Below are 25,492 nucleotides of genomic sequence, written 5' to 3'. Positions count from 1 at the left end.
CTGAAATATAATGACTGGTACAGCACAAAAAAGGCTGAAATACTCTAAGAGAAAATTTCTAGTAAAATACTACAACTGTTAATGTCAGGGTCAAACCCCCTTTTTTTTTTTTCATAGATTATACCTCAATCCATTTATGAATGTAGGTACTAATCACCTACTCACTTCATTAACACAAAATAACAAGTACGGCAGGCAAATTCTTCCCATATATAAAATTTTATAGTGAACATTACATACACATTCAGGCCACAGCATCATTATTTCCATGGGCTTGGTTTTGTTGACTTCATTTACTAAACTTTCTTTTAAGAAATCTTTTATCAGTTGTTGGTGGTGGTGTTTTGTGCCAAGTTAGCAAACTTAGGATCAAAGAGTAATCCAGCCATGACTACTCCATATTATTTCCAAACCTTAAATGTAGTTTCTAGATACATCTCACAGATGCTCTGGAATGCATCATCAATGATGTTTCTGGGCTCTTAGACAGTTTCAGGTCTTTCAACATCAGACCCCTTCACCCTTCTTATAGAAGATACTGAAAAGGACAGAGAACAGTGCCTCTGGCATCATGCATCACACACACACACACACACACACACTGCATGCATTATATTAAAGAATTATTCATTTAAAAGAGACAGTTTCCCTCTGCTTAAACTTCCACTCTCAAGGTACTGATCAGCACAATGTTACTGTGGAAGATATTTTGCCAAAGGTACTATGCTGTGGGATCAAACCCAGAATCCTTGGGTTGCAAAGGGCATTTCTTAAACACATGCTTGTGCCTCAATATATGCATAGGTAAAATAAGAATAAACATAAGCTTATATTAAAATTCTTACACACATTTCACCATTATGGTTCTTTGGAGCCCAGCAATGAAAGTTGCAAGTGCATATAGCTGCTCAACCACAACAGACCTTCAGGGAACACTTTATTGTAAGAAGTTACTAGTTATCTGTAATTTGTAACTGATGCAATAAAGTGTTTCCTGAGGCTATCTATTGTGGTTTAGCATTTATATGCATTTGGAACTTCCACTGCTGGGATCTAAACAAACATAATGGAAGGGGTAGATGCAGGAAGACCTCGGATGAGGTGGCGAAGCACAACCTTCGAAAATTAGGCCTCACCGAGGCAATGACTAGTGACCGAGACCTTTGGAAATATGCAGTACATGAGAAGACCCAGCAAGCTAAGTGAGACCATAACCCGGTGGCCTATATCAGGGATGTAACCAGCCCACTTATGTGTGCCTTTCTTTCATTGGACACTAAACTCTGCTTGCGAAGACCTGTTGAGGCAAGTGAAATTGAAATCAAATTCGATGATTGGCATCCATGCTAGTGGAGCACTAAGAGCACCATCCGAGCATGATCGTTGCCAGAGCAGCAAACTGGCTCCCATGCCAGTAGCACGTAAAAAGCACCATTCAAGCATCGTCATTACCAGCGCGCCTTACTGGCACTTGTGCTGCTGGCACATGTAAAAACATGGCATGTAAAAGCACCCACTACACACACAGAGTGGTTGGCATTAGGAAGGGCATCCAGCTGTAGAAACTCTGCCAGATCAAATTGGAGCCTGGTGCAGCCATGTGGTTCAGCAGTCCTCAGTCAAATTGTTCAACCATGCTAGCATGGAAAGCGGATGTTAAACGATGATGAAGATGATATATATATTATATATATATATATATATATATATATATATAATATTAATTAGAGACAAAACCACTATTTTGTAAAACAAACAAGGAAAGACTTAATCAATACATAAAATTTTAATAAAAAGTAAAAAAAAACGCCACTACAATTGTTTCTTGTTTGTTTTACAAAATAGTGGTTTTGTCTCTAATTAATATTATATAATATTTTACTATAAAATTGGATTTAATCCTAAATCTGATTTTTTCCCTGTAAATTTGGATTTATTCCCTAATATTTATTATATATATATATATATATATATGCATGTATTTGTATGGGTATGTGTATATATTTACATTTATATACTTTTGGTATATTCTACTGATGACGCTAAAGTAATTGTATTACTCAACCAGAAATCGGATGATCGAGAATAAACCTCAAAAAAATATTTTTACTAAATCTCTTTTATTCATTTCCTTGCTTTCAACCTTGTACTCATGGAGTGTAATTTGAAGTAGTTTTTAGACTCATTTGATGTCTATCTCTAGCATGTAAGAGCTGTTTCTCAATACCCTTAATTATAATTATCTATTATATAAAATCCGTTCTGTCTGTCTGTGTGTGTGTCTTCTAGGATCTTGAGTATCCTCCATCTGATTGCACTCAAATTTGATATGTAGATACCGACGGTATCAGGGTGCATATAAGTATTTATATATCTATATTAAGTTTTACCTATATGGTTTCTATTACTTGCTGGCCACTGATAAGATCATTAATTGACTCATCGAGTCACCTGGAAAGTCTGAGTTTCCCAGCAACAGAGTTTTGTTTCATGGGTTTTTTTTTCTTTTCCAGGTTATTTCACATGCTTTCAACGAATGCGACATCCAAATCACGTGTAAACAGCTCCTTTCCCCAGAAAAGGAAAGATTTAGCTACTATTTCTTACACACCCTATGCAACAGGTATTTTGGGTCCTTTATTGTAAATAGCTGTTACATGGTAGAAGGCATGCTAGAAATAGCAGCCAAATCTTTAACAATGAGATACGTTGAATGCACTCCAAAAAATTTTTGTAATAGTATTCCCTTAGGGTGATCTTTCGCTTTAACTCTCAGAACTGTCACTTTGACTCTCAGGAATGTCATCTGGGTTAGCTGGTTTTGTTCGTTAACTTCCACAAAAATTCTTTAATTATTTAATTTTGTTTTAATGTGAAAGAGAAGAGAAAGTGAAAAATGTCTGGACATGTGTGTTTGTGAGAGAGAGAGAGAGAGAGAAAGAAAGAAAAAGTGTCACTTACACATACATGAGAACATGGTCACTCACACACTCTCTCTGACACATACGCACACATACATACAAAAAAGACATACGAATATGTATTGATGTATGTACATATACATGACAACACACCCCTTCACTCACTCTCTCTTTCACACAACACACACACATCTATTTCATATACACATACATACATCTTTCACTTTAAAATAAAAGAAAATAAATAAAAAATTTTACAGAAATTAATGAACTCCAGATGACAAGCAAAAGATCACCATTCACTTGAAAATAATTTTAAAAAACATAAAAATATTGTCTGTTTAAAGAAAGCTAAAATATAAATATTTACTGTAGAAACAACTTACATTTTTGAAATCACATTCAGTTAAAAATATTTCTAAACAATTAAAATATTGTGTACGTCAAAAAGTTGAAGTTTTTTTTTTCTAAGACAACGCGAAGTCTATGTGTGTGTATATGTCACAGATAGCGGATGCGTGTTTGTGTTGATTGACAGCCATGACATTCATTAAATGTGTGTGTTGACATCATGGAAGCCATGTATTTTTTTCGTCAAGAAATAAACAAAAATTGATTGTTTTCATTTACTACAAAATACTACAAAAATTTGTACTGCACTGCTGAAGGTAAGTATGAAAATAAATATGCAAAAAAATTAAGATAAAATATACTATTTCTGAGATATTTCGGGTACACACAAACATCTCTAGTGTTTTGGTATTATTAAGATGTATATATATATATATTATATATATATATAATATATATATATAAAAATCAAGCTTCTTTCAGTTTCTGTCTATCAAATCCACTCACAAGGCTTTAGTCGGCCCAAGGCTATAGTAGAAAACACTTGCCCAAGGTGCCATGCAGAGAGACTGAACCTGGAGTCATGTGGGTGGAAAACAAGCATCTTAGCACATAGCCACATAGCATCAGCAGAAGTTATAAAGTGACATATAGACACGCGCACACAACCCTATATATTGTAAATTTTATGTTCATCGGATCTTGAAGTTTCACCCAATAATGGCTCATTAAACCAGATTGAGTGAATAAGATCTTAGACAAAACTTGAAAGTCTCAATTGATATAAAATTTATAATACATTTCACTCAGCAGTCATTACTGAGCTGACCCGTCAGCATATGTCCAGTGATCATTCTTAAACTGATTTTAAAATAATAAACCCAATTTAACATTTACTCCTCTCCTGCAACCACAATCATCTACCCATAGGCCCACACTAACCATCATGCCAGACCTTCCTCTCCAGAACGTCAAGGACCCTTTGGAATCTCTTGCATGTGCATGCCTTTTCTGCAAGTGTTCACTGGCAACAGTTTAAACAGAATGTTAACAGCATTAGACCCTCAGAAGGCCTGCAAGGATCATAGCCTCTGCCTCTCCCTCTAGACTCAACAAGTAATATGGATGTTGTGTGGTTAAGAAGCTTGCTTCCTAACCAGATGGTCTCAGGTTCAGTCCCACTGCATGGTACCTTGGGCAAATGCCTTCTACTTCAGCTTCAAACTGACCAAAGCCTTGTGAATGGATTTGGTAGATGGAAACTGAAAGAAGCCGATCGTGTGTGTTATTGTGTATTCTTGTCGTGACATCATAGGGTGGTTGTAAACAAGAATCACCATCAAATTGGCATTGTTCCCAGTTTTCCGAGAAAAACATGCCTGGCCATGGGAAATATTATTTTGCTTGGAAACAGGTGAGAGTTGGTGACAGGAAGGGCACCTGGCTGTAGAAAAACTACCTAGATAAATTTCATCTGACCCATGCAAGCATAGAAAAGCGGATGCTAGATGATAATGATGATGATATATGCAGAAAGACAGACACACAGACAGGCAGACACACACACACACACACACACACACACACACACACACACACACACACACACACACACTCACACACTCACACACTCACTCACTCACTCACTCAAACCCATATATATGCAATTAATAAATAAAAGACATTCAGCAAAGTTGAGCTTATCTTTCTTCTCTATGTAACAAACTACAATATCTATTTTCCGCAATAAATTTCCATCATACTAAATCATACTAAAACATATACAATAAAACCTTGCTGATGGCCTGATGTTACTTCTATATACACTAACAGCTGCATTTAAACATTTTCTGAGAAGTTTTGTTTGTTTGTTTTTTTTCTTTTCAAGAGACCTTAAAAGTCTTTGAGTCAGAATTTCAAAAGATAATTTATTTTTTCTATTCTTTTAAGTAAACACATAAAAACTTTAAATGACAAAATAAAATTATAACTAAGTATAGTAATTGTAATGTTAATAATAGTACTTAATTACTGCAAAACTTTTGCATAATAGCACTTTACTCTTTTAATCCACATATCAGCACGGTCTTACTTTTGTTGTCTTTTCTCCCACTTCTGCATAGAAAAACTACTTTTCCCCTTTTTCTTCCTCTCATTTGAAAAGCAAAATTTCCCCTTGCTTCTTTCTCCAGCCATCCTTAATATCAGCTCATTTTCTTTGCATGTGTTTTCCAATAGAAAAGTAAATTTTTTTTTTCTTTTAACCAATGAAACAAAGCTGGCAAATTGAGAAACTGTATTTGTTTCTCCAGGCATAAGCTATTTCAGAGCAATCTGCTGCTTACAAACTTAGGAGATGCCCTGAAGACCTATGGATATCAAAGCTCCATAGAATAGATTCAAAGAAAGAAAACAAATTTTGTTGGTCATATATGTTATGGCTAAGCCATATACTGGATATTGGATGGTATTATGAGAAACTACCATGATCAAAATACTGGCTGGTACTGTCACTACAGCAACTACTAATATAAATTCAGTAAATACACATATAGATAGATCACAGTGACAATGCCACCTCAAAGAAAGATGATGATGTCAACAAAGAAGCTAACAATACAAACACTACTACCTCCACCCTTACTAATGACAATGACAAAAATAGAGAAAACAGAGAAGAAAATAGTTTTAAAGAAATTCACCAATAACAAAAGGGAAATCAATGCTGCCATAAGGGATAACATTAATAACAATCAAACAACGGCCACCACCACCACCACCATTAGTACCAGCAAGAAAAAGGTCAAAGAGAACTTAAATCAATAATAGAAGCCACAGAGCTTCAATCACTTTACAGATACTATCTAAAATATGATTACAGATATAGCAAACGTATAAAATAATGAAACACTGCCAAGCCCTGTCAAAGATAGGTTGGGTTGTAAAGGCTCATTCTGTGAACAGGTATGCTTCAGTAATTCCATGAATGCCATGGTTCAAAATAACAATAATGGAATGCCTGGGACAGGAGCTCTAAGTAAAATAACTTAAAAGGAATTTAATCCCTCAAAAGGGCAAACCTAGCAACAATCACATTTCTTTTTTTTTAAATTAGCACAGAATAGTACAGTATTTATTTAGAACATGTACTGACATGACAAAGACGGTGCTCTAGCATGGCCACAGTCACATTACTGAAACAAGTAAAAGAAAAGAATAAAACATGAAATTACATGCACTGACATGAAGTTAGAGCGATACTGAACAGGACCACAGAGAATAACAACCTCAGGATGACCACCTTATAGATGCCTCTACTGATCATGAAGGCGCATGGCTCAGTGGTTAGAGCGTCGAGCTTACGATCGTGAGGTTGTGAGCTCGAATCCCGGACCGGGCTGCATGTTGTGTTCTTGAGCAAAACACTTTATTTTACGTTGCTCCAGTTCACTCAGCTGTAGAAATGAGTTGCGACGTCACTGGTTCCAAGCTGTATCGACCTTTGTCTTTCCCTTGGATAACACTGGTGGCGTGGAGAGGGGAGGCCGGTATGCATGGGCGACTGCTGGTCTTCCATAAACAACCTTGCCCGGACTTGTGTCTAGGAGGGTAACTTTCTAGGTGCAATCCCATGGTCATTCATGACCGAAGGGGGTCTTTACCCTTTACTGATCTAACAAAAATTAAACTTTTAAACTGCAGATATCTGTAGTTAGAGTAAAAATACTCCATCTAAGAGACTTTGCTACATACATTCAACCAATATGAAAATATATATATATATATATATATATATATATATATATATATATATATATATATTTTACTCAAACATAGTAGAACTGAAGATGTAGGATACCAAGGCCCCTGAATCTTAAGATCTATTAAAAAAAAGTTTTTTTTAAGTAATTAAACTCTCTCAAACCTCAATTTCTAGAAAGTTTGCTGAAATTAAGTAAAACAACTACAGTTTGAGATTATTACAATTTTTTTTCTAAGCAAAACAATGACACTATAATCAATAGGTAGCATGATTGCCCAGCAGGTGATAGTTCTAGGTGTAATAGAGAGCAATAAAATCAGTAGGTGGCGGTGTGTCAGTGTGATTGACTAAACTTTTGATGGTGATGACCCTTCAAAATCACAGTCTAATTAATGACTGACATTAATAAAAGAATAAAGATGAAGGAATTTATGTGAACAATGCAAGCAACATTCATTTAATATGTTGTTAGAAAGGTCAAAGTTCAAAGAAATATTAAATCAAGGGACAGAAAAATTATGAAGATGATGATGGTTGTGGTGGGATAGAGTGGGAATATGTTAAACATGTCAGTTCCTACAAACTGAAAACAATAAAACAGCATCATACAGATTTGCAAAAGGAATGCTTTGGTGCATTATTAAAACAGGATCATTGCTTGAAGGAGTTGATTCACTCACAGCAGGTCCTTATATCATTAATCACTGTTTCAACACCTGCATTTTCATACTAACATGTGTTACACAAGCATTATCAGGTGTCATTCTTGATATCAACTTGTTTCCAAGTAAAGACACATGCAACATCTTTGCACAAACTGCTGAGCTGCCAGATATTTTGCTTATGTGAGAAGTAAACTTTGTAACCACTGCCCAAACAGTGTCAAAGCAAAAATACGTGGAGACAAACATGCAATGCAAGCACACATACTTACACATGTATACATAAACATACATGTACTTAGCTATTTAAAAATCACAGTGAAATGACAGGTTCGGGTTTCCTTTTAATATCACATGACTTTGCATAATCATTGTTTGTATATGTTCCAGCATGTTAAATGAGATATAATGAGATATAACTATATTATATGTTACTCAGCGCCGCGCCGATGCCAGCGCCGCCTTGATTGGCTTCCGTGCCGGTGGCACGTAAAAAGCACCAACCAATCGTGGTTGCTGCCAGACTCCCCTGGCACATAAAAAGCACCCACTACGCTCACGGAGTGGTTGGGGTTAGGAAGGGCATCCAGCTGTAGAAACACTGCCAGATCAGACTGGAGCCTGGTGCAGCCTCCTGGCTTCCCAGACCCCAGTCGAACCGTCCAACCCATGCTAGTATGGAAAACGGATGTTAAACGATGATGATGATGATGATGTGTGTGTGTGTATGTTTGTCCCCACAACATCGCTTGACAACCGATGGTGGTGCGTTTATGTCCCTGTAACTTAGCGATTCAGCAAAAGCGACCGATAGAATAAGTACTAGGCTTCCAAAGAATAAGTCCTGGGGTCGATTTGCTCGACTAAAAGTGGTGCTCCAGCATGGCCGCAGTCAAATGACTGAAACAAGTAAAAGAGTAAAAGAGAACAATCATAGGCGCAGGAGTGGCTGTGTGGTAAGTAGCTTGCTAACCAACCACATGGTTCCGGGTTCAGTCCCACTGCGTGGCATCTTGGGCAAGTGTCTTCTGCTATAGCCCCGGGCCGACCAATGCCTTGTGAGTGAATTTGGTAGACGGAAACTGAAAGAAGCCTGTCATATATATGTATATATATATAATGTGTATGTGTGTGTGTTTGTGTGTCTGTGTTTGTCCCCCCAAGATTGCTTGACAACTGATGCTGGTGTGTTTACGTCCCCGTCACTTAGCGGTTCGGCAAAAGAGGCCGATAGAATAAGTACTGGGCTTCCAAAGAATAAGTCCTGGGATCGATTTGGGTGACTAAAGGCGGTGCTCCAGCATGGCCGCAGTCAAATGACTGAAACAAGTAAAAGAGTAAAAGAGAACAATCATAACTAGATAATAAATGTGACACCAATATCTTCATACTTATATTTGTTTCATTTTATATTGCAGCACCATGTAGAAGCATCCAGCACACTCTGTAAAATGGTTGGTATTAGGAAAGGTAACCAGCTGTGAAAACCAGGCCAAACCAGACTGGAGCTTGGTGCAGCTCCCACCCCCATCCACCCCCCCACACACACAGCTTGCCAGCTCTGGTTACACTGTCAAACCCAAACTAGCATAGACAACGGACATTAACCCTTTAGCATTTAAACCGGCCATATCCGGCCAAAGGTATTCTGCCTGTTTTATGTTCAAACTGGCCAGATCTGGTCTCTCACACCAACCCTACAATGTCGTTTTAAAAATTAACAGCTACCTCATCAAATTCTCAGTTACAAGATAATGCATGATTAGTTCAAAACAATGTGGATAAAAAAGCATTAATTTGGGTAGAATAATGCAAACACTAAAGGGTTAAATGATGATGATGATATATATTCTTCATCACTGTTAATGTCCACTTTTCCATACTGTATGGGTTAAACAAAATTTGTTCAAGCAGATTTTCTACAGTGAGATGTTCTTCTGGTCACCAACCTTCACCAACATAAGACTGCAAAATGACTGCTTGTTGACAATCATCACACACACACACACACACAGACAAACAAAGGACTTCTCTACAGTTTCTGTCTAACAAATTTCACATACACAGTATTGGTCAATCTAAGCTGTATTCAAACAACTGTGCTATTGGAGTTTTTCAACAGTGCATAGAAAAACAGCAACCATCAATTATATTATTGGCATCAAACTGATGTAATAGCTGCAATTGAAAACTAACTAACCTCAACACTGCATTAAGCCCAGAAGGCTTTCCTACAACTTTCTCATAAAAACTACAAAAAATAATGCAAACCACTTTAGTTACAAGGAATCCTCTAAGTGAATGTTCATCATCATTGAGCATCATTGATTTAGCATCCTCCTTTCTATATTCACACAGGATGGAATTTGTTGTGGCAGATTTTCTACATCTGGATGCCCTTTCCATGACAAACTCTCATCTGTTTCTAAGTAATATATTATTTGCTAATGGATATGAAGGGCATCACTTGTGCCATGATGATGTATGCAACTATAAAGTGATGTCAAAGCAAGGGGACATTCACACACACACACACACACACACACACACACACACACACACAACTATACATACGATGAGCCTTGTTTCATTTTCTCTCAACCAAATCTACACATAAGGCTTTGGTAAACCTGGGGCTATAGCAGAAGACCTTTGCCCAATGCAACCGAATCCAAAACCATATGGCAGAGAAGCAGACTTCTTGCCGCACAGTTATGCCTGCACCTACAAACTGTTAGAAATACCAGCTTAATCTCCCTCAAACACCACTCTGCCATCTTAAAGAAGTAAAGTCACAATGCATAATGTAGCTTTCTATATATTAACCTGGAAAAAAATTGGGACATTCTTGGCTGGAAAGATTTTGCTCAAATCAGTGTTGGCCTAGAGCAGTGGTTTTCAACCAGGGTTCCGCCAGTACAGTCCAGGGGTTCCACAAGAAGTTACAAAACTGCTAAAATCGGCAGTAATTTTTAATTCTCCTGTGCAGATATGTGTGCATAAGACTATTAAATTATTGCACAGGGGTTCCTCGAGCCAGTGGAATGTTTCCTTGGGGTTCCGCTCCAGCAAAAAGTTTGAAAAGCACTGGCCTAGAGCTAAACAACAATTTCAGTTACTGTTCCAACCTTTCTTTGAATATAGCAGGCAGTGAAATACTGTAAAAGCAATTTAACAGTTTTCACTCACCTGCAGTTACACAGAGAAATGACAACTGTCAATAGCATTAATATTATATATATAGACATATAGATATATAAAAGACATAATATCTGCGATAAACAAAAGATGAAAGCTTTATCTTCTCAAGTAAAGAAAAGAGATATATGCAAAAATGCAATAAATTTTTCATGGAAGGTTTTAAAAGGACTGCAAGAAAGTGTTGGCAGTAAAACCAGTACAAAGTCAGTACCAAAGATACACACTCAAGCCTACCGTGTTACAACTGGCTACTGTAATGAGCTGCAAGTCAAAAGGACCATAGCTCATGAATATCCTATTCTAAAGTGCTACAAAAGATTTATATGTAAAAGCTATCAACATCATTATCATTCTAATGTTCACTTTTCCATACTTGCATAGCTTAGGCAGAATTTGTTGCAGCAGATTTTCAAGGACACATGCTCTTCCTATAGCCAGCCCTCACTCATTTCCAAGCAAAGTATTATTTCCCCATGACCAGACATGTTTCACAGACATGTTTCAATGAAGGACACTACTTGCATGATTGTTACATTCATCTGCAATTATCACATTATAGCAAGCCAAGGAAACAGTAACACACGTGTATATATATATATATTTTTTTATTTCTTTATTGCCCACAAGGGGCTAGACATAGGGGGGACAAACAAGGACAGACAAAGGGATTAAGTCGATTACAGCGACCCCAGTGTGTAACTGGTACTTAATTTATCAACCCAGAAAGGATGAAAGGCAAAGTTGACCTCGGCAGAGTTTGAACTCAGAATGTAACGGCAGACAAAATACCGCTAAGCATTTTGCCCAGCGTGCTAACATTTCTGCTAATACACACACATACACACATGACAAGCCTCTTTCAGTTTCCATCTATGAAATCCTTAAATCTACTCAGAAGGTTTTGTTTAGTCCAGGCTATAGTAGAAAACACTTGACCATGATGCCATGCAGTGGAACTGAACCTAAAACCATGAGGTTGAGAAGCAAACTTCTTACCACACAGCCATGCATGCATCTCAACATATTGTGACAATATTTACAGGAAAACCTAAAGTGTAAGAAAATGGGAAAATCTGGTTGATTCTCTGCTAATCTTGACAATGAGCATTCAGTTATTCAATCAATTAAACTCCTACTTATGAATTTAACATATGTGGCTGAGTATTCCAAAGATGTGTGCACCCTTAATACAATTTTCAGGTTGAATCAGCACTAACATATAAGACAAGTCTTTGAATTACAGACAGGTACAACCCAAGTAGGGTCGGAGGGAGGATGGTAGATAGCTAGGCAGGTAGATTGGAACAGAGAAAGAGAAAGGCAGAGAAGAACTAACCTTAATATTGGGCTGATACTTTATACTGATACTAACACACACACACACACACACACACACACACACATGTATATATTGTCTATGATAGAACAAGTAAACAAAAATACATATGCCATGATAATGATAATGATGATGGCTGTTGAGCAGTCCTTGATAGTCATTGGTGAAACATGAATTTTGTTAGAATTAGGTGCAGGTGTGGCTGTGTGGTGAGAAATTTGCTTCCCAACCACACACATGGTTCCTGAGTTCAATTCCACTGTGTAGCGCCTTGGGCAAGTGTCTTCTTCAATAGCTTCAGGTCAACCAAAGCCTTGTGAGTGGATTTGGTAGACAGAAACAGAAAGAAGCTCACTGTGTGTTTGTGCGTGAGTGTGTATGCATGTGTGTATGTGTTTGTCCCTTACCACCGCTTGACAACTGGTACTGGCTTCTTTACATCTCTATAACCTAGCAGTTTGGCAAAGGAGTTTAATAGTATAAGTACCAAGCTTAAAAACATAAGAACTGGGTTGATTCATTTGACTAAAAATTCTTCAAGGTGGTGCCCCAGCATGGCCCCTGTCTAATGACTGAAATAAGTAAAAGATATGTTAAATTTATTGTCACTCACACTGAGTTCTTTATTCTTAGTAACCTGACCTTCTCATCTCTCTCTCTCTCTCTCCTTCTCTAACACTCCCTATACCTACTTTTTTTCCTTTCTTAATAATCAATGTATTTATCATGAGAATAAAACAGATTTACTTACAATCCATGAGTTCAAAAGGTATGTGTGTATGTTTTATGTATGTGAGAGAAAGAGAGAAGCAAACAAAAAGAGAGAGGGAGAGAGATGAAGAGAGAGAGAGAGAGAGAGCAGACTAGTATTTTCTGAAACTTCATGTTAATTAAATAGTCTTTTCTACTCTAGGCACAAGGCTCGAAATTTTGGGGAAGGGAGCCAGTCAATTTGATCGACACCCAATACTCTATGCAACTGGTACTTAATTTATCAACCCCGAAAGGATGAAAGGCAAAGTCGACCTCGGTGGAATTTGAACTCAGAATGTAAAGACAGACAAAATACCACTAGGCATTTCGCCCAGCATGTTACCGTTTCTGCCAGCTCGCCACCTTATGTTAATTAAATATTAAAACACAAAATGTCGACTACTGGTATAACTATGTGAAAGAATGACTGAATGTAAGAATAAAAGAACAGCTGAATGAAAACTGAATGACAGGATAACACTCAGCTATCACTAACAAACATTTATGACTTGGTGGCATGCACCAGGCTTTCGCTAACTGTTTTAGAGGCTAATGTAATCTTGATCAAACATCAATACCCACTCACCTCTCTCAACATTTTCAGTTGAGTCAAATGGAGTGATGTGGAATGAAGTGCCTTGCCCGAGGGCAAAATGCACCACTCAGTGTAGAATTTGATTGTAAGCCTAACACTCTAACCATGAGACCACATGCCTTCACATGACAGAATATTAACATAGAAAAAGCTGACACGGCAACTATTGAAATAGCTATGTGAATGAATGACTGAATAAAAGATTTGGTGAATTACTGAATGATAGAAAACTAACACACAAAAACCCAGTACAGCAACTACTGAGATAACTCTATGAACAAACGATTGAATAAAAGAATGACTGAATTACTCAAGGAAAACTTGAAAGACAGAATATTAACACATAAAACTGACTGGAATGACTTTGTAAAAGAATGATTGAATAAAAGAAGTACAGAATGACAGACTGACATGATGATGGTATGAGAGGTGAGGGAGGGAGGGAGGGAGAGACAGACAGACAGACCGACAGACAGACAGACAGACGGGAGAAGTAAAATTTAATCTTCTGATTAAATAAATGGCTGAATAATCAAAAGCAATATATAGAAGATATAAAATGAAGATTACAAGAGTTGAATTACCAACTCTGAAACAGTTCTGCCAAAGAAAGCTACCTGCAGTTACAGAGAAAAATCTGTCATCATTCACCATTCTTGCTATGTTACTTTTTTGTGTGGCAAATCTGGTGCAAAGAAGCTATTTCAGAAAGAACACTGTAAGGATTAGCTGGGATTTGAACTACATGTTGAATGGATTAAGGATATTTTTTTAATACAAGAAACAGAATGAGATGTATGTACATATAACTATAACTTACACACACAACACATACATAAATACATGCACATCCTCTCATTCACACAACACATACACTAATATATTCAAAGATAGAAAGAATTATCTAATTAATAATTTATGGGCATCTGTCTCATATATAGAAACAAAGAAGAAAGAATTAAAGAAGCTAAAGGAAAAAGAGAAAGGAAGAAGCTAAAAGAAGGAAGGAAAGAAGCCAAGAAAGATACAGACATAAACATACATGTACATATGTTGTGTATATATATATACAAATATATATGTATGTGTGTGTGCGTGCATGTGTATCTTTCTTGGCTTCTTTCTTTACTTCCTTTAGCTTCTTCCTTCTCTTTTTCCTTTAGCTTCTCTCTCCTTCTTTATATATATGTAATGTCTAGATATATATAGATAGTGAAGGTGCATGGCTCAGTGGTTAGAGCGTCGAGCTTACAATTGTGAGGTTGTGAGTTCGAATCCCGGACCAGGTTGCATGTTGTATTCTTGAGCAAGACGCTTTATTTCACATTGTTCCACTCACCTGTAGAAATGAGTTGTAACATCACTGGTGCCAAGCTGTATCAGCCTTTGCCTTTCCCTCGGATAACACTGGTAGCACAGAGAGGGGAGGCCAGTATGCATGGGTGATTGCCGGTCTTCCATAAACAGCCTTGCCCGGACTTGTACCTGGGAGGGTAACTTTCTAGGTGCAATCCCATGGTCAGTCGTGACCAAAGGGGGTCTCAGTATATATATAGATATCAGAGACGTGCTTACAATCATTATCATTCTAAGTCCATCTTTTTTATGCTCAAGAACTCCCACACAAAACAATGTACCAAGTGCATTTTATCATAGCACCAGCACCAGAGAAGTTGCCATGTCTCAGTACTTACTCTAAGTTGGTACCATGACGAAAGTGCATAGATACAATCTGTTAAGTGTTTGATCCAAGGAAGAGCATTTAGCCATAGAAATCAAACAAAAAAACAAATGAAGCATACAAGTAATATATAAATCCTCTAACCTGCCTGGAAGAGCAGCAGTTCCAAATAAGAGCTGACTTGGACAATGGTGACCCATCTAGCCCATGCCAGCATGAAAAGTGTTGTATGGGGAATCTCTACATGCCCATGATTGGCTAAATGAACTATACTAGTTAGTATAAATGAGCATGCACACAACAGTCTGAGAAGAGTGTCATATGCGCAGTCATAGCGTACAGGTCATAGGAATTATTGAATAGAGATATCAATGAGAGCTTGTTGAAGATACACAGTTGGAGAGTAATAAGAACATCAGGAACATTTGATATTATTACAATTCAGATATAACAGTGACGATGAGAAGTCGTATGTCATATCAAAAAGAAAAGGTAGAATGATGGTGATGATAATGATGATTATGATACTATATGTATATCTCATCATCGTTTATGTCCAGGTTCCATACTGGCATGCGTTTGACAGGATCCAATGGACCTAAGGACTGCATGGTGTCTACCCTCATCTGCTTTTTCTCATGCCTTTCCCCATCCTTGCCCTTATAATGCTGGAATCCTGGGTCTCTCCTTAGACAACTCATCACATCTTCCTCACCATGCTGTCCCTCCCTTTCTCACTAACCACTAACACTAATCTATTTCCTTTTTCCTATTCCTTTCATATTCCCTTTCCCTATAGTTACATACTGTTACTCTTTTTGTTACCTGCTCGCAACTATAAATGTGCTGCTTTCATACTTCACTCTTTCTCATCACCTTGCCTAAAACCATCTCTCTCTCCCTCTCTCTCTCTCTCCCTCTCCCTCTCTCTCTCTCTCTCTCCTGTTCTCTTTCAGGTGTAAGTGTCCCTTTAGTCTTACAAGTTGCAAGGTAACCTCACTAGTGCTGGTGCCATGGAAAAAAGCACCCAGTACACTATAAAATGGTTGGCATAAGGAAGGACATCTAACTAAAGAAACCATGCCACATCAGGCTTTGGAGCATGACAAGGGTGTTCCAACTGGATCCTGTCAAACTATTTAATCCATGCCAATACTGGAAATACCAGTAAGTGCTGTATGATTTTATACATAGAAGTATATACATATATTCACTCACAGACATACAGACATATATATTATTTGTGTATATGTCTATAGTGTAGGTATAAACATATTAATAATACACACACACGCACACACGCACACACACACATCTCATATATACACATATATTTATATTCAGCCACAAGATATTTTACAAATCACATCCATGCCTGTATAAGCATCTTTTTCTAAACAAATATCAAAACTCTCTCTCAGTTCTCTCTCTCTTTCTCTCTCTCATGCCTGTCTATATATGTGTATTGTGATGTGAATACATGTGTATGTATTGTGTTGTGTGTGTGTATGTATGCACAGGTGGGTGAGTGTTTGGGTGTGTGCACATGTACAGAGAGTAGTCTTTCCAAGGGTTCACAGTTCAGAAGGAATTAAATGATAATTAAAAACACACTCATATGACCTTTAGCCGGAATTGTGAGAACTCTCCTCATTTAAAAAAAAAAAGTATTTTCACTAAGCTTGACATTGATTTATTTGGCAAGCACAAGAACCTTTATTTTGATATGGGGCAGGGGCTATAATTAATTCACTCAACCTAAGTATAGCACAAAAATCCCAACCCCATCTGAGAAGTGTCCTTGCTCAGAGTGTAGGAATAGCATGGGAAAACAATCAATGCTGTGTACTCACAAAAGATACAGTGACATCTCTGGCAGATTGAGGAAGAACAGCCATGATTTTAGTGTGTTAGAAAGAACAGCTAGCATTAAGAATACACATCAAATGAAGTCCATGTACTGCACAAAATATTCATTACATTTATTAAATGCCTTAACATCAGAGGTGAGTTATTGCTATTCAGATTATGATTTCTGTGCTATCTTTAGAGTTTCTACAAATGGATAACTGCTTATGCTTATCATTACTCTTATACTCTTAGCAAGGCTGAATGGTTAAGAACTTTGCATCACCATCATGAATTCCTTTTACCATAACTGTAAGTCAACTCATTCCTGCGAGTGAAATTGAATAGACTGAAACTGTGTGGAAACATGTTGGAAAGATTGTACGAGCAGCAATTTAAAGGTGCAGCCTTGTCACCACACAGTGTCATGCTGGTTTTACCAAAGAATTACATTAAGAATACGCATGTCTGTATGTGGAATACTCAAACCACAACACATTAATTCAATGATCAGATAGTTCAAATGCTCAGTCATTGAAACCCTTATCACCTTTACTTCATACATAAAGCTTATAAGTTTCAATTCCATCTAGGACCATGTACATCGCTAAGTACAAGTTTATATATATAGCTTACTTGTTTGAATCCTATTTGGGACCATGTAAATAGCTATGAATGAAGAAGCTAATATTTAAAGCTTATTTGTTTGGATTCTGTCTGAGACTTTTCTATATAGCTAAGAATAAGCTAATATATAAAGCTTAAGAATAAGCTATCTGATGACAATCAGAAACTGAACTGTTCAAAATCTAGTGCAGATGTAATTCCTGTTAATGTACACTGTAGAGCAGCATTTTTCTAGCAGTACAACTTATCACAAATCAAGCTGTACCAACTAAAATAATAATTTAAGAAATGATGTATCTATTTTCATCGGTGGAGAATTCAGAAACCACCAAGTATGATGAAACCTTGACTCAGAAAAAGTATGAACAAATGATAGAGAGAAAGAAACAAAATTGTTAAAGTTAAGGAGTCAGATTTAAAGATTATGTTATGAAACAACCATATTTATATCATCATCAAGAATCAAACTGAGGTCAAGGTTAACACCTAACTGTTGTCATACTCATTTTCAACTGAGTGAACTAGAGCAATGTGAAATGAAGTCTCTTGCTCAAGGGCACACTGTGCCACTTGATCCCAGGGATTGAACCAACAACATTATGATCATGAGCCCAATACCTAAGACTATGTACTATCACATTATGTGTTTATGCAATCACAACATTACATCTGCCGCACTAAAGGTCTGAATGCAACTTGCCAGTCAAAGCCCTTGTATAAAATAGTACAACTATAAGCTTTCTCACTAAACTCCCAGATTTCTTAAGCTCTTGTTTAAGAGGAAATAACTAGAAGTAATAGCAATTTATTCATGTAAAATAGTTATCATTTCTCATTACAACTATTACAATTGAGCTGTCAAACCCACAAAGAATATATTGAGAACTGAAATGGTAAATTCTTTAGTTATCATTCCAACATCAAACACATAGCCATTGAGACCACTAAGTTATTTCTATGACAACTTCAATAGCACAGTGTATACCAATCCTCTAAGATACTTCATAGGAATAATGTTTTAATTACAAGCGTATTCATAAAAGAAGATGAATGTGTTGATGATGTATCATCATCAATGGAGCACTGGTTAATGAAGCAATTATATATTCTGTATCAATCAGTTTTTTCTGAATAAATACAAATACCAAGGTGTGTGTGTGTGTGTGTGAAGGGGATGTATGTGTGGGTAACGATAATAAAAAGATATTTATTAAATATGTGCAGCAGTTCTCTTCATCTCTGGAATCAATGACTGTAACTGTGAATATTTGCCAATATAATATAATAATATATATATAATGATGATAAAAGCACAGGCATGGATGGATAGGCACAGGTATGGCTGTGTAGTTAAGAAGTTCACTTCTCAACCATATGGCTTTGGGATTCTGTCCCACAACACCTAAGCCAACTACTGTCTTGTGAATGAATTTGGCAGCCAGAAACTGCAGGAAGCCTACTGTGTGTGTGTGTGTGTGTGTGTGTGTGTGTGTGTGTGTGTGTGTGTGTGTGTGTGTGTGCACACACACACACACAAATGTTGACATTCCATGCTTACTACCATTTGAGTAAAATGGTGACGATACCAATAGTCCTTGTTGAATTTACAAGTAATTGATATGAGCTTTCAAAGACCTCTGGAATAATTAATATCTTACTTGAAAAATGGGCAAAGGTTGGCAACAAGAAGAGCATCATCATTATTATCATCATTTAACATTCATAGGTTGGATAGTTTGAAAGGATTTGGTGAACCCCAAGGGCTGTATCAAGTTCCATTGTCAGCTTTGGCATGATTTTTACAGATGGATGCCCTCCTTAATGCAAACCACTTTAGAGTGTTAAATTCTATCTCAGATAATTCTTCGTCTAATCCATGCAGGCAGTGGAGGTGGGGGGGGAGGGGTGAATGTAAATAAACAAACAAATGTAAAAAGTGTTTATTAAACATGGATTCACCATGGGTGTTTGACACATGCAAGTGTGAATATCTACGTGCCATTATCAATATCATCATCACCATAATCACTTCAGTTTCATGTGGTACTCTTGGTCAATTAAAAAAAAAAAAAAATATTTGATCATTTTACATCCCGTTTTTTTCATGCTATTTTAAATCAGAAAAATGCAAATTGTTTAAGAGCCAGATGCCCTTCCTGTTGCCAACCCTTAACTGTTTTTCAAGCAATTGATACTTCATTCCACTCATCTTTGAACATAATAGAGCCCACAAGGTGATTTGGCAGGGTTTGTCAACAAACATTACTGTTTTTGCTCAATGCGTTTTCATGTAAAGTCATGAAATACAAACATTCAAAAAGAACCCTGACCTGTGCCAGCTTGAAAAATGGATGTTAAATGATAATGATGTTGACATATGTACACACACACAAGCAAATATATATATATATATATATATTTATATATAACAGCTGAGGACATGGATAGGCTTGAGAGAAATGATGCCAGTATGCTTCGCTGGATGTGCAATGTCAGTGTGCATATTCGACAGAGTGTAAGCTTCTTGAGAAAAAAGTTAGGCATAAGAGGAATCAGATGTGGTGTACAAGAGAGACGACTGCACTGGTATGGTCATGTGATGCATATGGATGAGGACATTTGTGTAAAGAAGGGCCGATCTCTAACTGTGGAAGGAACCTGTGGTAGAGGTAGACCCATGAAGACATGGGACGAGGTGGTGAAGCATGACCTTCAAACTTTGAACTTCACAGAGGCAATGTCTAGTGACCGAGACCTTTGGCGATGTGCTCTGCTGAAGAGGACCTGTCAAGCTAAGTACACCCATGCTACTGGCATGTAAAAAAAAAAATCAACTTTTGAACATTGGGCTTGATGGAGGCAAAGTGGCTGAGTTCCTTTCGGGCGTTGGGCCTCACAGAGGTAAGGTGGCTGAGTTCCTTTTGAGCAGGCCTCATGGAAGCAAGATGGCTGAGTTCCTTTCAAGCATTGGGCATCATGGAGGCAAGGTGGCCGAGCTCCTTTTGAGTGTTGGGTTTCAGGGAGGCAATGACCACAATCTTTGGCATTATGTTGTACTTGAGAAGAAGACCTATCAAGCCGAGCAAAATTGCAGACATAGTAGATAGCAGTCTCACACAAATGGCACCTATGCCAGAGGCATGTAAAAGCACCCATTACACTCTCAGTGGTTGGTGTTAGAAAACCATGCCAAATCAGACTGGATCCTGGCACAGCCTTCCAGCCCATGTCAGCATGGACAATGGACATTAAATAATGATGATGACGCTGAGGATTTCAGTAGGTGGTGACTGTCTAATTGAGATACATTTGTTCTTTCTATAGATGAGCATATGCTCAAAACATAAAATACTTTTTTTTCTATTTTTCTTGAGAGTAAATCTTATACACTTACACTACATTTGATTTTTTTATTATTGTCTTCATATTTTTGTTTAGTTTTGCACCATATGTATAATATATATAGGCTGAGTAGTTTTGCACCATATATGTAATATATATAGGTGCAGGAATGGCTGTGTGGTAAGTAGCTTACTTCTCAACCACATGGTTCCAGGTTCAGTCCCACTGCGTGGCACCTTGGGCAAGTGTCTTCCACTATAACCTCGAGCCAACCAAAGCTTGTGAGTGGATTTGGTAGACAGAAACTGAAAGAAGCCTGTCACGTGTGTGTGTGTGTTTATATGTCTGTCCCCCCCCACACACACACACACAAACTGATGTCAGTGTGTTTACGTCCCTGTAACTTAGTGGTTCGGCAAAAGAGATCGATAGAATAAGTACTAGGCTTACAAAGACTAAGTCCTGGGGTCAATTTGTTTGACTAAAGGCGATGCTCCAGCATGGCTGCAGTCAAATGACTGAAACAAATAAAAGGATATATATATGTATATATATGTATACACACACACACACACAATAGGCATCCATACAGTTTCCATCTACTAATGTTACAAGATCCAATATCACAGTAGAAAACACTGGTCCAAGGTGCCACACAGTGAGCTAGATCTCCAAACCACATAGTAACAAAACAAACTCCGTATCAGCATACCCATGCTTACACCTATACAAAATTAAATTTGTTTACTGCTTGTTCTTCTGTTCCAAAATACAACAATTTCATGCTAAACTGTATAACTTCTGTTACACAAGGTAATCAGTGATCCTCTATATAGTCACTCAATCTGATAGGAATAGAACCCATCTCTTACTCAAATTACATCCTGCTATCATTGTCAATGTTTTAAAATTTGCTTTTTCCTGCAGGTGCGGGCTGGACAGGACTTTTTAAGGCAGTGTTTTATGAATGAGTGTCCTTCCCAACACCAGTTCTTTTCATTGCAACATGTAAAAACAGTATACTTATTTCACATCACACCTCTCAATCATAAGTAAAGACCTGTTGTATATAATATAGGTCACTTCCTAAAATACCTACACAAAAAAAAACAAAAAGACAGATAGGGTGGTCAAGGCCAATGAGCAATCAATTTCAGTGCCTTGTAAACCTCTGTTACTTGTTTAACACAAGCTAGCACAGGAAACCTCAATATAGCTGCTCAACTTGCCAAAAACAGTATCAAAATCTCTCTTAAATCATATGCTACTGTCTTCAAAATAGAATACATTGGAGAATCAAGTCCAAGACGTCTGGAAATAAGATAGAATTAGTACATCTTTGGTTATAAACCTGGCCAATCAGAGCAAACCTAGAGCTGACAACAACATGTTCTTTAACGGCAACACTAAAACAAAATTCAACAAACTCACCAATCAACATTCATTACCAAATTTGATGACTGATAAGCTCTGGCAGCTAATCATAGGAATTAATAATTACAGTAATTTCTCACTATCACTCACTACATCATTGTTAATTAATTAAGCAAACACAATATTCTATTTGAACACTTTATATAAAAGCCTAATCAACTTAATTTTACTTAATCTTTTTATGTTTATATATTATATAGGTTAAGTATAGCCATGTGGTTAAGGGATTCACTTTGGGAACAGCATAGCTGAGGGTTCATTCCCACTGCTAGGAGATTGTTGACTGAGGAGTTCTACAATAGTCAAGAGTTGATCGATGCCTTACAAATGAAACATAGTAGACAGAAACTAGAAGAACCCCACTGTGTGTGTGTGTGTGTGTGTGTGTGGTGTGTGTGTGTGTGTGTGTGTGTTGTGTGTGTGTGTGTGTGTGTGTGTGAGTGTGTGAGAGAGAGAGAGAGAGAATGAATGTATATATGTGAGTGTACTTGAGTATGTGCCTGAGTGCACAGAAACAGTATCCATGAAAGCATTCCAGGTTTATTGTTCGTTTGACTGGAGGAAATATTACCTTGCCTGGAAACAGATGAGGGATGGCAACAGAGTGTCCTGCCATAGAAATATCTCCTTCAACAAGGTCATCATCTGACCTCTGCATGTAGGGAAAGACAGAACATTAAAATGGTAATGATGATGTAATTATAAAAATGGTAATGGACATTAAATAAACAAACAACTGAATAAATAAATAAATAAATAAACACAGGTAAGTGAAGAGTTGAAAGAAATTAGTTGGATTCCTCTATAGTTTCATCTCTCTAAGGCATCTCTTTTGCTTTTGTAACAGTTTACAATGACACTGCTAAAACTTGTCATTGGGTATGACACCTTCCTGCACAACTTGATTAATTATCAGGAGGTATATCATGCATCCTACCTCGCCAGATATTTTGAGTATTCCTGCAACTATCCTTCATGAAAACAGCTTTCCCTCTCTCCATGGCCTTGAAACACTTTATCGACCACACTGCTGTCAACTTGAATTGCAGGTCTCTCTATATAGATCAGTATGAGACAAACCTTCTATATCCCATTTATTCTTCAAGCTCAACATTCTCTCACAATAGCACTTCTATGCCACTTTCATGTTTTCCATATCAATGGCAAGTATCTCTTTCCAAAAAACACTTCTCACCAATGACATTTTGATTCTCTTTCACATACTGTTTCAAAATCTTAAACACTTCATACCTTTGATTCTCACATTGTAAAACATGTACAAATCTCTTCATTTCTACCTCACTCACAGCAAAGTATACCTGTTGCTTAGCTGTTCTTCAATTTGATAATGTTCCCTACTACTTGCTTCCTTCTAGGTTTTCCAAGCCTGTCTCTCAGCCTTTACTGTCCTATCAAGCATGCCATTCTACCACCATGTTATCCTCAACTTAACTGGAACTTTGCCCCGTCATATGTCAGATCTATAGCCCTAAGTAGGATATTTCATAGAAATTTCCAGTTGCCATCCATGCTACAGGTATCTAAATATATATACATATATATATATATATATATATATATATATATAATTAATCCAAACATGAAAACACAAAGAGAAAACACAACAACGTGAGGACATGGAACAAGTATAGTATTATTGGACACTCAGGAAAGAAGGAGTGTTTAACGTTTCGAGCGGAGCTCTTCGTCAAAAACATAGGAAAAGGAAAGATCCAAAGAAGGGATGATGGAGGAGAAAAAAAAAAAAAAAAAAAAAAAAAAAAAATCGACAACAGTACACACACAGTCACATTTTGAATGACCGAGACACACACCCACACACACAGTTGTATGCACCAGTCAGAATTTCTCTAAACCTGTTCCCAACTGCTGGATACAAGAAAGAAAGAGAAAATTAATAAAAATAAAAATAAAAAACAAGGTCTCCAACCAGATAGTGTAAAGATTCATTTATTAATGTATTTCAAAGATTGTATAATGTCTCTCCTGTGAATTCCCTTGCAGTCCTTTGTTTATGTACTCATTATTAAACAAAATGTGTTACAATTAATACAGATAATCAATATTGGTAATTGATAATCTGGTGGCTAATTCGTTTGTCTTCATAATCGAAAACAATACCATGTGTTTGTATTCTTTGTTACACTGAATCAAAACCATGCAGAAGATGTATGCGTATGTATATCCAAGTGAATATGGACACAAGTATAACAATGAACGCTGCATGGCAATGAATGCAAGCATGACTATGAACACAAGCATGGCTATGAACACAAAGCATGGTCATTTGAGCAGGCATGGCTATGAATGCAAGCATAGCTATGAGTGCATGCAAAGCAATGAGGTTAAGATGTTCATCTTAGAATCACATGGTTACTGGTTCGATCCTACTGCCTGTCACCTTGGACAAATGTCTTCTACCTAAGCCTCAATGGACCAACACTTTAAAAGAGGACTTTGGTTGATGGAAACTAATTGAAAGCCCATCACATGCATGTGTGTTTGCATGTGAGCATGCTTGTGCATATGTCTTTGTCCAATGTGTATCAGCAAAGGATATAAAAGTGGCAAGCTAGTAGAGTCATAAGCATGTCAGACAGAATATTTGCAGTATTTACTCTGACTCTGTACTCTAAGTTCAAATCCTGCCAAGGTCTACTTTGCTTTTCACCCTTTCAGAGGTCAATCAAGAAGTACCAATTCAGAGCAATGGATTGACAGAACTGAAAGAAATGTTGCACCTGGTTTCTTGTCGTATTTGTTCTAGCACTTTGCATTCTGAGTTCAAATTCTACCATGGCCTCCTAGAGTACTAGACTTAATCTATTGCTCAGTTTAACACCACCACCTGACATCTTCAAATCCCTTTAGTGGAGGGGTTCACTCTCTTGAAAGCATTTGAGCCAGGTATCTAGTTTGAGGATAATTTTCTCCATCCCACCATTCTCAGAGGACCT

General features: G+C 37.2%; 1 protein-coding gene across 1 annotated transcript in view; it reads right to left on the bottom strand.

The window, feature by feature from the left end:
- LOC115213375 (polypeptide N-acetylgalactosaminyltransferase 2) overlaps nt 1-25,492 on the bottom strand; it is a 158,698-nt gene that overhangs the window by 90,169 nt on the left and 43,037 nt on the right. The window lies entirely within an intron of this gene.

This window comes from Octopus sinensis, linkage group LG6, assembly GCF_006345805.1.
Source record: "Octopus sinensis linkage group LG6, ASM634580v1, whole genome shotgun sequence".
NCBI lineage: Eukaryota > Metazoa > Mollusca > Cephalopoda > Octopoda > Octopodidae > Octopus > Octopus sinensis.
Note: the sequence above shows the minus strand (reverse complement) of the source record. Positions and strands in the feature narration are given on the sequence as shown.